This window comes from Globicephala melas, chromosome 8 (assembly GCF_963455315.2).
Source record: "Globicephala melas chromosome 8, mGloMel1.2, whole genome shotgun sequence".
Taxonomy (NCBI): Eukaryota; Metazoa; Chordata; class Mammalia; order Artiodactyla; family Delphinidae; genus Globicephala; species Globicephala melas.
The window spans coordinates 13549827-13561297 of NC_083321.1; the positions used below are offsets into that span (position 1 = coordinate 13549827).

Genomic DNA, 11471 nt, shown 5'->3' on the forward strand with positions numbered 1-11471 from the left:
AAAGTGAAAAGAACTAGTCACAAAAAGACAAATACTGTATGATTCCACTTATATGAGGTACTTAGAGTAGTCAAAATCGTAGAGACAGAAAGTATAATGGTGGTTGCCAGGAGCTGGGGGGAAGAGAGAATGGGGAGTTGCTGTTTAATAGGTAGAGTTTCAGTTTTACAAGATGAAAAGTTATGGGGACAGATGATAGTGAAGGCTGCACAGCAATGTGAATGTATTTAATGCTGCTGAACTGCACACTCAAAAATGGTTAAGATGGTAAAATTCTGTTGCTTGTATTTTAACACACACAGAAAAAGAAAAAAAGATGCCATTACTAAATAAATAAAGTTTCCCATTATTATGTAATGGTTGTAGATAATCACCAACTCCCAAATACTAGACAGAAGATTCTACAACACTGTTCAAGTGCAAATGATACAATCAGGTAAAGGAAAAGTACAGTTATCTGGATAGACAGGTTTTTTAGATCTTTTACTTACTTTCATACTGAAATGCTAATTTTAAATTTTAAAAATACGAGTTCTTCTTAGGCAGACAAAACCCATTTATCTCAACTACTTTCCCAATCCTCAATTAAAAGCACAGAAATATAAAAGCTATAAATAAACCCAGAAGAAGAAATAACAATGAAAGATGTCAACAAAATATTGGGGGGAAAAAGTAAACAGACTGGTAAAGGATAAAGGTTCAATGTTTATTTCTGCTCACTCCTAAAAAAAGGGTGGAGGACTTAAAAAGCATACACACAGACAAGAGATAACAACATCAAAGTTCGGGAAGGTAGAAAGTAGAAGGAATAGATAACTGACTAAGCAGAGCACAGCTGATATCCAAGCCAGCAGCGGGAGAAACCCTAAACAAAGAAAGCTCTTCTGAACCAAAGAACCTAAGAAAGTCTAAGGAATTAGTCACCAGGTAGCAACTAAAGTAGGGTGGCAGATGGGGCTGAAAACAGGAGGATTATTTGAAAGTCCACGGAAGAAGCAGTTAGACCCCACTCTAAGCCCTACACCCACTCCATGACCCCACTCAGACCAGAACTGCCGTTCCTTCCTAACGTTAGAAGGCTGCACATTGGGAGGTCCCCAAATGGTGGAGTAGGAAGACCCTGATCTCACCTCCTCTCACAAAACTTACAATTATGTACAGAACAACTATTGAGGAAAAAGACCCTGACCCTAACTGACCCTAACCTACCAGAAAAGATCTTCTACAACTAAAGATATAAAGGAACCACAACAAGATGGGTAAGAGTGGGGAGTCCCAGTATAGTCACAACCCATGCCCCCGGTTGAGGAACCCACAAACATAAGAATAATTACCATTGCAGAGATTCTCCCCAAGGAGCAAGGGGTCTGAGTCCCACACTGGACTAACCAGCCTGGGGGTCCTATGCCAGGAAGACAAGCCCCCAGAATGTTTGGCTTTGAAGGCCTGTGGAGCTTACATCTAGGAGCACCAGAGGGCTGTGGGAAATAGAATGGAATCTCTTAAAGGGCACACAAACTCTCACATGTGCCGGGACCTTTAAGGCAGAAGTAGTAATTTCAAAGGAGCCTGGGTCAGAACTACCTGCTAATCTTGAAGAGTCTCCTGGAGAGGCAGAAGGCAACTGGAGTTCACCCTGGGGACATAGATACCTGTGGCAGCCATTTTTGGGAGTCTGTTCTACCACATGGACACTGGTGCAATCACCATTTTGGAATCCTCCCTCTACCACTAGCATGGTGTGTGTGTGTGTGTGCCAAGGGAAGCCCCTGTTCAATGTTCTTGTCTTAAGAGATACAAGTAACTTTTCTCAAGAGTCCAGGGGAAAAGAAAAAAGTAAGAAATCCTGCGTTGTTCTATTATACAGTATGTGATACATACAGAAAGAAGTAAAAGCAATGTGGCCAACAGAGAACAATGTATGAATGTAGGTGAAGAGTATATGAAAGTTGGGGCTTCCCTGGTGGCGCAGTGGTTGAGAGTCCGCCTGTCGATGCAGGGGACACGGGTTCGTGCCCCGGTCCGGGAAGATCCCACATACCATGGAGCAGCTGGGCCTGTGAGCCATGGCCGTTGAGCCTGCGCGTCCGGAGCCTGTGCTCCGCAACGGGAGAGGCCACAACAGTGAGAGGCCCGCGTACCACAAAAAAAAAAAAAAAAAAAAAAAGGAGTATATGAAAGTTCACTTTAATATTCTTACAATTTTTCTGTATATCTTACATTTTTCAAAAAAAATCTAACAAACAAAATCCATCCTCATCAAATGGTCTATAGCAGGGTAAAGTTCTTAACTAACTTTCACCCAGCATAAAAGTTTTCTATCTCTTTGTAGACCTATTTCAAATACAGTTTTTCAAACATCTGAATGACTGCTCTAGCTATACTTCCAAGTTCCCATCACAGGATATCCTTGCCTTGAGAGTGAAGGAGACAAGGAGTTCAATGCACTGCGCCATGTCAGATATGAGTTTCAAAACTCGGAGGACATCCAACAACAATGTGGACTAAACTAATGTTATCAGTCACACCCCACCCCTGCCCACTACAGATACATAAAAATGCAAATAAGATATGACAATAAAAAGGTTTTGATACGCAGCTAAACCAGAAAGATTGAAAAATCCCAGGTTCCAGAAAAAAAGGTAAGTTAAAGCCATAGATATAAGGGAAAATTGATGCCAGGGAGCTGAGGTTTATGGAGAGCAAGGTCAGATTCTTATAATGAACACATGAGAACAAGAGTGGGGTGTGAGGGAATCATACCTCAAGCTTACGGGCAGGTAGAAACCTCCCCTGCAGAAAACCCCAGAGCCAAGTGCTCCTTGATCAGAGGCCAGAAGAATCCTAGAGAAGCAATGAAGAGCTTTGCCATCTATCATGGCAAGGTTGGGAGGTGGGGAAGTTACTCTCAAACCTTCAAAAGAATACATCAGTAAGGTACACAGATATAAGATCCAAAATTACACTACCTACATGGATGGTAAGGAAACAAAAAGCCAAGAAATTAACCTAAAAACTTGTCCAAAACCACTGAAACTCCTAGAAACAGGCAGAAGGAAGCCCGAAGGAGGCCTGAGAGAAGCTTTCACAGACTTGGATCATCAACAGCCTACTGCCAGGCCATTCATAACCCTTCCTTCCAACTTTTAGCTAGATGAACTCAGAATTTAAAAATCTGCAGATTGCACATGGAAATAAAACACCAAGAACTCAAAAGAACAAGACAATGTGAGAGACTACACATCTGAGATAGGAGACTGGGCAAGCTAAGAAGAAATACGCTTATTTATGAACTTGTTAAACACGTTGACTTAGAATGTTAAGGCAGTAGGTTAAAATTTTTTAAAGAATCACTTTATATAGTTTTTCTTAACAGAGTTATAATTCACATACCATAAAATTTACCATTTTAAAGTGTACAATTCAGTGCTTTTTAGTATATTCACAAGGATGTGCAACCATCACCACATTTTTATCACATTGAAAAGAAATCCCACATCTGTTATCCATCACTCCCCTTCCCCTTCTCCCTGTCCTTGGCAACTACTAGTAGGCTTTATTGCTATGGACTTGCTTATTCTGGAAGTTTCACATGAAGGAAATCCTATGTCACCTTTTTGTGACTTGCTTCCTTCACTTAGCATGTTTTCAAGGTTCACTCTGTATTTTAGCATGTGTCAGTACTTCATTCCTTTTTATGGCTGAATAATATTCCACTGAATTGGCAGACTACATTCTGTTAATTGACTCATCAAGTGATGGACGTCTAAGTTGTCTCCACTTTTTGGCTACTGTGAATAATATTCCTGAGAACACTCATGGGTAAGTTTTGGTGTTAACATATGATTCTCTTGGGTATATACCTACAAATGAAATTGCTGGATCATATGGTGATTCAACATTTAATTTTTTTGAGGAACTGCCAAACTGTTTTCCAAGGCAGCCATGCCATTTTACATTTGGTAATGGCTTAATTTTAAGATTAGGGTATATAATGAGTACGGAGATGACAGACATTATGAATGGGTCTTTTTTTTTTTCTTTTTTCTCCAAGTATTTCCTTGTTACTCCTTTCCCTTTTAATCCATAATATACAACCCAGATAAATAGGCTATTGCTGTATTCTTTAAGGTTTTTTTTTAATTTACAAAAACAATGGATAGTTCTTCTCTCAGAAGACAAATGTAGTTGTAATTTGTATGACTTCAAGCTAATTTTAAAAAGTTTTTATTATGAAAAATTTTACACATCACTCCGCTTCAACAGTGTAGAATAAGGTCTGCCCTTAGCCTCTGCCAGAAACACAGGTAATTTCTCCCTGGAAGAAAATAATGTTGTCCTAACCCATAAATTATCTCTATAATTTTTCATATACAATTTCTGGCACATGTTAAAGTAAACCAGGCACTCAAGGAGACAAACACAAATGATCAAAATCCAAAAGATATTAGAAACACATTAACAGTTATCAGACACAGACCTTAAAATTACTATGCTTAATATGTTCAATTAAATGAAGCACAAAATTGAGAATTTGGACAGAGAACAAAAATGTACAAAAAGTAGGTAAGTATGATCCAGCCAGATTAGTAGGGAAACATAAAAGTGAGCAAAAGAGAATAACAGTAGATTATAGTAGGGAGTCAATGCAGATTCTTCTATAGGTAAAAATTTAGGGACATTAATCTGAATATAGAGAGGGGGAGATGAAATAAAGGGATTAGAGGCAGGAAGACCAGCTAGGAAGCCATTTCAGTAATCCAGATGAGAGTTGGTGATAGCACTGGATTAAGGTGAGGCAGTCAATAAAGGAAGGAAAGAGCAAATAATTTCAAAGAAACAACTGAATAATTTGGCAAGAGATTATACAAAAATGACCCCAGATAATACCTCCAGCCCCTAAAACTGGGAAAAGTTAATTAACATCAATTACTGAAAAAATAATTATGCTTTCCAATTTTTAACAGTTTTTAAATGTTCTGGATTCAGGCTTAAAAGCTCAGTATGGCAAATCAGGAACAGTTAATAAGAAAAAACAGTTAAGGGAGTTCCCAGCGGTCCAATGGTTAGGACTCTGCGATTCCACTGCAGGGGGCACGGGTTCAATCCCTGATCAGGAACTGAGATCCCGAAAGTTGGGTGGTGCAGCCATAAAACAACCCCACCCCCCAAAAAAAACCAGTTAGGTACAAGTTCAAAGGTAAAGAGAACAAAACTGTAATTTCCCCACTTTCTAGGCGTCAGAATTAGTAAATCATAAAGATCTTTTTTTCCATTTAGAAAGTTCTTTGTAGACAAATGAGAAACAGAATGGAAAAGTTTAAACAACTGAAATAGTCTTCTACCAAAACAGTTACAAAGAAAGTCTGAAAATAAAGAAGAAAGCAGAGATACACTCACTTGGGAGGGAGGGGGGAAAGAGGAAGAAAAAAGAAAGAGGGCTTCCCTGGTGGCACAGTGGTTGAGTCTGCCTGCCGATGCAGGGGACACGGGTTCGTGCCCCTGTCCAGGAAGATCCCACATGCTGTGGAGCGGCTGGGCCTGTGCATCCGGAGCCTGTGCTCCGCAAAAAAAAAAAAAAGAAAAAAAAAAAAGAAAGAAAGACAGAAAAGAAAAATAAAGCAGGGCCTTCCCTGGTGGCGCAGTGGTTAAGAATCCGCCTGCCAATACAGGGGACACAGGGTCGAGCCCTGGTCTGGGAAGATCCCGCATGCCATGGAGCAGCTAAGCCCATGCACCACAACTTCTGAGCCTGCGCTCTCGAGCCCGCGAGCCACAAATACTGAAGCCCACGTGCCACAACTGCTGAAGCCTGCGCGCATAGCGCCTGTGCTACGCAACAAGAGAAGCCACCACAATGAGAAGCCCGCTCACTGCAACGAAGAGTAGCCCCCACTCGCAGCAACTAGAGAAAGCCCGCGCGCAATGAAGACCCGACGCAGCCAAAAATAAAATAAATACATTTAAAAAAAAGAAAAAGAAAGCAGAAGTGTCGATATTTATGACACTTCCAGACCAGAAGCGATGAAATGAGATTAAAAGGGACATTCAGTAACGATAATCTCTGAAAATATGATAGCCATAAACCTTTACATGTTAGCAATATAACAATAAAATACATAAAGCAAAAATTCCTAGAGATACTAGGAGAGCTTGATAAAACCAAAACTATACCTGAAGATTCAACATACCTCTTTGATATATCAAGTAGATATAAAAAATTTTTGAGGATCTGAATAATAAAAACAAGTCATTCATATATATATACACATATATATGGTGGCATATAGTGCGAGTCACTCAATCTTTCTGTACTTCAGATTCCTTTCTCATAGGGTTGTGGTGAGGATTAAATGAGATAGATCCTGTAAAGAGTACTTGCCACATATGAGATCCTCAATAAAGCTCTTAGTTATCTAACTCTACCTTTCACATTATTCTCTTAGGTTCAAGGGACACCACAAACTGATCATGTTCTTGACCATTAAAAAACTTTTTTTCCAAGATGTTATTGCCCATAATTCAATAAACTAGAAACATAATAAAAAGTTAACCGTGTACACACTAGGAAGCTTTTTATAATAAACATTGAAATAAAAACCAGTTACAAATGATCTAGAAATTAACAAAATGAAGAATATTTGACAACAAATGAGACACAGCAAAAGAAAAATTCAGAGGAAAACTTATAGTCTTTATAATTAAAAAAAATCTCAAATAAGTATGCAATTTAAGAAACCAGGAAGTAAAGTAAATCAAAAGAAAATGGGAAGTGGGAATAAAGATAAAAGACAAAAGCTGTGTTTGATTAACTAAGGAACAATTTAAAAACCAGTCTAAAGAATACATAAGGCCAATATCCGATTTCTTGAAAATTCCAACAGAAGTAGATTAAAGCATAAAAACACCCTTAAGCTTATATTTAAAACAGGGCATTTAAACCTCCACAAGTATTTCTCTACATAATCTCTCCTAATGACATAATAGCTCTGGGCAATACAGGAGGAAGGTGAGGGTGGTGACAAACCACCCTGGAAAGAATAATATGATTTTTAACTCTATTTCTTTCATATTTGTATGAATCAAAAGTCAAGAGTGAAAACTGTATTTTCCAAAATAAGAATACTGGGTTATCACTTCTATACATTCTTTATTTACCTTTATTTTTACTAAGATACTGTTGACAGACTGTGCATGTTGAGTTGTTTTTCTATGTAGTGGTGACTCACAATCTTCTCCCTTCTCTTGTAACCAAGGGCATATGGGGGACACCACCAGGGCAAAAGCAAATTTCTTGTGCCACCTATACTGGTATTTAGAGGCTTTCTCTAACAAACTGGCTCACATTTACTCTACAGTTAAAAACAATTATTTAAAATTAATTTTACATCCTCTTGAGGGATTTAAAATCTTTTTAAAGATTCAAAACTAATTTTACATCCCTTTAAGGATTTTAAATCGTTTTAAGATTTAAAACCCAAACTTCAAGTTGTTGTTTTTTTTTTTTTGGTGAGGGGTGGGGCGTGCACCACTTGGCATGCAGGATCATAGTTCCCTGACCAGGGATCAAACCCGTGACCCTCTGCGGTGGGTGGAAGCGTGGAGTCTTAACCACTGGACTTTGAGGAATTCCCAAGAAAAGTTTCTTTTTCCCCTTGGTCATAGAGGTCTAGTTAGCCTCCTCTGCATTCTCCCTTTGCATACACTGCCTTTATCCTGTCAGGGACTACCTGCAGTTTTTTGGTTTTTTTTTTTTTTTTTGCTGTACGCGCGGGCCTCTCGCTGCTGCGGCCCCTCCCGTTGCGGAGTACAGGCTCCAGACGCACAGGCCCAGCGGCCACGGCCCGCGGGCCCAGCCGCTCCGCGGCACGTGGGATCCTCCCGGACCGGGGCACGAACCCCCGCCCCCTGCACCGGCAGGCGGACTCCCAACCACTGCGCCACCAGGGAAGACCTACCTGCAGTTTTTACTGCTCTCCACAATTTGACAAAGAGGAGGCAAGGACCAGTAACCCCGTGCACCCTCTCTTGTATTAAATCCATGCATGAAAAAATGAGGCCCTATGGAAATTTATTTTACTCAACACCCCAAGTTGGAAATTACTTCTAAATTATCCACATATAAAGTTTAGGCAAGCTTTTTCCAAGAATAAACTTTTAGTAAAGTATACATATTTTAAGACTCTAAAGTCAACATACAAGCCAAAAAAATCTTAAGCAATACAGTAGTTCAAATATTAGCTGAATAGCCTGCATTTCTTACTCAGTGAGTTTCTATACTTTTCTTCCATTAAAAAATAAAACCAGGGACTTCCCTGGTGGTCCAGTGGTTAAGATTCCTCGCTCCCAATGCAGGGGGCCTAGGTTCGATCCCTGGTCAGGGAACTAGATCGTGCATGCTGCAACTAAAGATCCTGCAGGCGGCAATGAAGATCCTGCGTGCTGCAGCTAATACCCAGTGCAGCCAAATAAATACAATTTTTTTTAATTTTTAATATTCATTTTTGGCTGTGTTGGGTCTTTGTTGCTGCGCGTGGTCTATCTATTGTTGTGGTGAGCGGGAGCTACTCTTCATTGCGGTGCGCGGGCTTCTCACTGCAGTGGCTTCTCTTGTTGTGGAGCACGTGCTCTAGGCACGCGGGCTTCAGTAGTTGCAGCATGCAGGCTCAGTAGTTGTGGCTCATGGGCTCTAGAGCACAGGCTCACTAGTTGTGACACATGGGCTTAGTTGCTCCACGGCATGTGGGATCTTCCCGGACCAGGGATCAAACCCATGTCCCCTGCATTGGCAGGCGAATTCTTAACCACTGCGTCACCAGGGAAGTCCCATAAATAAATATTTTTTTAAATAAATAAAAACAGGGCTTCCCTGGTGGCGCAGTGGTTGAGAGTCCGCCTGCCGATGCAGGGGACACGGGTTCGTGCCCTGGTCCAGGAAGATCCCACATGCCACACAGCAGCTGGGCTCGTGAGCCATGGCCGCTGAGCCTGCGTGTCCGGAGCCTGTGCTCCGCAACGGGAGAGGCCACAACAGTGAGGGGCCCACGTACCAAAAAAATAATTTTAAAAAACCAAAACCCAAAAAACTTAATTTGAATAATAAAGGGTCATAGAGTGAGGAATGCAGTGCTCCAACCACAGTGTTATTTTCATCTCTTCTATAATAATGTAAAAAGTGTTTAAAAGTAAAAGTTTTAGGGATTTCCAAGCATTACTAAGATTAAATAAGTTCCCTCCAGATAAAAATTCCAAAATAAATAACTTCCACTCCCAATGGAACAAATTGTAATTGCAGAGCTTTGGTAATGAACCTTATCAAGTGACAGCAATAAGTTCTATAGTGGTTGCACTTTCTGGTTAGTCAAAGTTATCTTTGAAAAATCACTCATGTAGTAGGACTCATGTCTTTGGAAGCTCAATGTTAATGTCTTAGGCTTCTTTTTGCATTTAGGCTATGGACACCCTGCTCTGAGTCATGGAGGTCATAAGCTGATGCAGCTGGGTGGATGCAAGCAGGAAAGACAATGGAAAAAAGGAGATTTCTTGCCCCCACCTCCATACGGTACAATTCCAGTACGCGTATATGGCCGGACTGAATTGTGTCCAGCTGATTTTTAGTCCTTAAATAAAACAATATAATTTGGAGTATTTAGTAGCTGAAGATCTGCAGTTTTTGATCTGCAGTTTCCACTTGAGGGAAAAAAAATACAAATAATAAGAACTGTTAGGTGTAAGTAAAGAAATAGCAATTTGTATGAAATGTAAATCTCAAAAGTTGCCATAGCCGTCTTAACTTCTGACCCAAAGGGGTACAATTTGAAAATGCACTACATGCATTTTACTACACAGGTCAATACATACGACCTTTGCTTCATCACTTATTCATCATCCCCTGGGTATGAAAAATATTAACTCAGGATTCCCTTCCACAAGCACTTACAAGACTTCTGCTCGGCTGAAAAATGGAGTTGAAAGAAACAAACAAAAACATATAATTTAATTGGAGCCATGATAGCCACACATGAAAGGACTAACACATAAAACAACACACAATAACCTGGAGTTAATTTAGTGTAAAGAAAGGACCTGTTGTTTCTTATTATTGCACATCTCCCATTGAAGGTGTTCAATAAATTATACCACCTTAGGAGATGACTTTTAAAGTAAGTGTAATAAAAAAATAGGCACTTTTGTTCTTTAAATATTCGTTCATTCACATCCATTCCCCCGCCCTCCACCCCTCTCTCTCTGGCTGTGGGATGGCCAGAGAGGAAGGAATACTAAAAGTGAAACGCTCCACTGAATTGACCAGAAAAACTTGGTAAATAACTGAGTGAGAAAGTGAAAACTGAGATGAGTTAGTGATGAATCCAAGAAGGTGCTTAGCCACTTACCCAGAGATTTACTTAATGAGAATGGATCGCAGGTTTCCACAGGTCATTCCACTGCCAGTAAGAGAGTCGTGAACCTTGGGTCCCTTTTTGCACTAGTCAACAGTCACCCTCACCTACACGCGGAGTACATATTTGGCACTCAACAAATCTTGATTGAATGAAAACCTATCTCATTCATACTGGTACCCAACCACAGAGTTATGGGCCCACAAATTCCTTCCAAAATGCCTTTAACCCAAAGAGCTGAGAAAGCAGAGTCGAAAGCTCTGGGCATCTCTGTAAGGACTGGGAATGATCAAGGGCCAATGAAGCCTACAGTAACCCGACTTCCCAAAGAAAGCTTAGGGGACTGACCTACAGCTAATAGGCTTCGGCTTCGCCAGGACGTACCCGACAGGCCGCAGGCCGCAGGTCCACAGCCTCCCACCCGGGGGCGCTGAGAGATCCGGGGGTATCCCCCCTAAAGTTAGTACCTGTGAAGCTGCGACACAGAGAGTGGCTCGGGGCTCTCATTACGGAGGCCGGGGCCTGGGGCCGGCCAGCTGCGCCTCCTGGCTGAGAGCTCCGCGCTCCGGAGCTGCACTGACAGCACGGGTCGCAGATAATACCTCACGCCTCAGGAGCCTCGTGGCTCGCAGGCCCCGGGAGTTTCGTTCCCAAGACTGCGCGAGTTGTCGCACTCACGTCTACAGGCGCTCTTCAGGGCTTCCCTCACAGCTCAAGTGATCACTCCTGCCTTCAGCCCAGCAGCCGGTCGCTTCCCGGCGCCGCCATCGTTACTGTTTGTTTTCATCCGCTTCGGTGACGGCGGTGGGAGGAAGAGGGCTATGGGGGAAATACAGCTATCTAACCTCAGCCGCCCTTTCGGCACAGTATGGATGACCTACTTAATCTCTTTCCTGTTTGACGTTCCCATAAAAACTGGTTTCCTTACCATGTAAGTCTGATTCACCAATCTCTTCAAGCGTCTCAGAAAACAAAGGCGTAAAGAGGCGGTCTTTGAAAGAGCGTGAACCTTTGGGCCGTGTGTGGAATGTGCGCCGGCGAATCGCAGGTTGCGGCGGCAGCGGCAGTGAG

At 41.5% G+C, this 11471-nt stretch overlaps 1 protein-coding gene across 11 annotated transcripts in view; it reads right to left on the reverse strand.

The window, feature by feature from the left end:
• The window catches only part of ATG13 (autophagy related 13), a 46669-nt gene extending 35221 nt beyond the window's left edge, over nt 1-11448 (reverse strand). For 3 of the 11 annotated variants that reach the window (XM_030864537.3, XM_030864534.3, XM_060303252.2), the window contains exons 1-2: nt 10868-11249; nt 10395-10507 (exon numbers count right to left, since the gene is read on the reverse strand). The gene's annotated coding sequence lies outside the window, so the exon portion shown is untranslated. Of the gene's footprint in view, nt 1-10394; nt 10508-10867; nt 11254-11328 lie in introns of those variants that run through there. The other 8 variants (XM_030864539.3, XM_030864536.3, XM_060303253.2 and 5 more) reach the window with 8 other exon arrangements.
• Nucleotides 11449-11471: the final 23 nt, after the last annotated feature.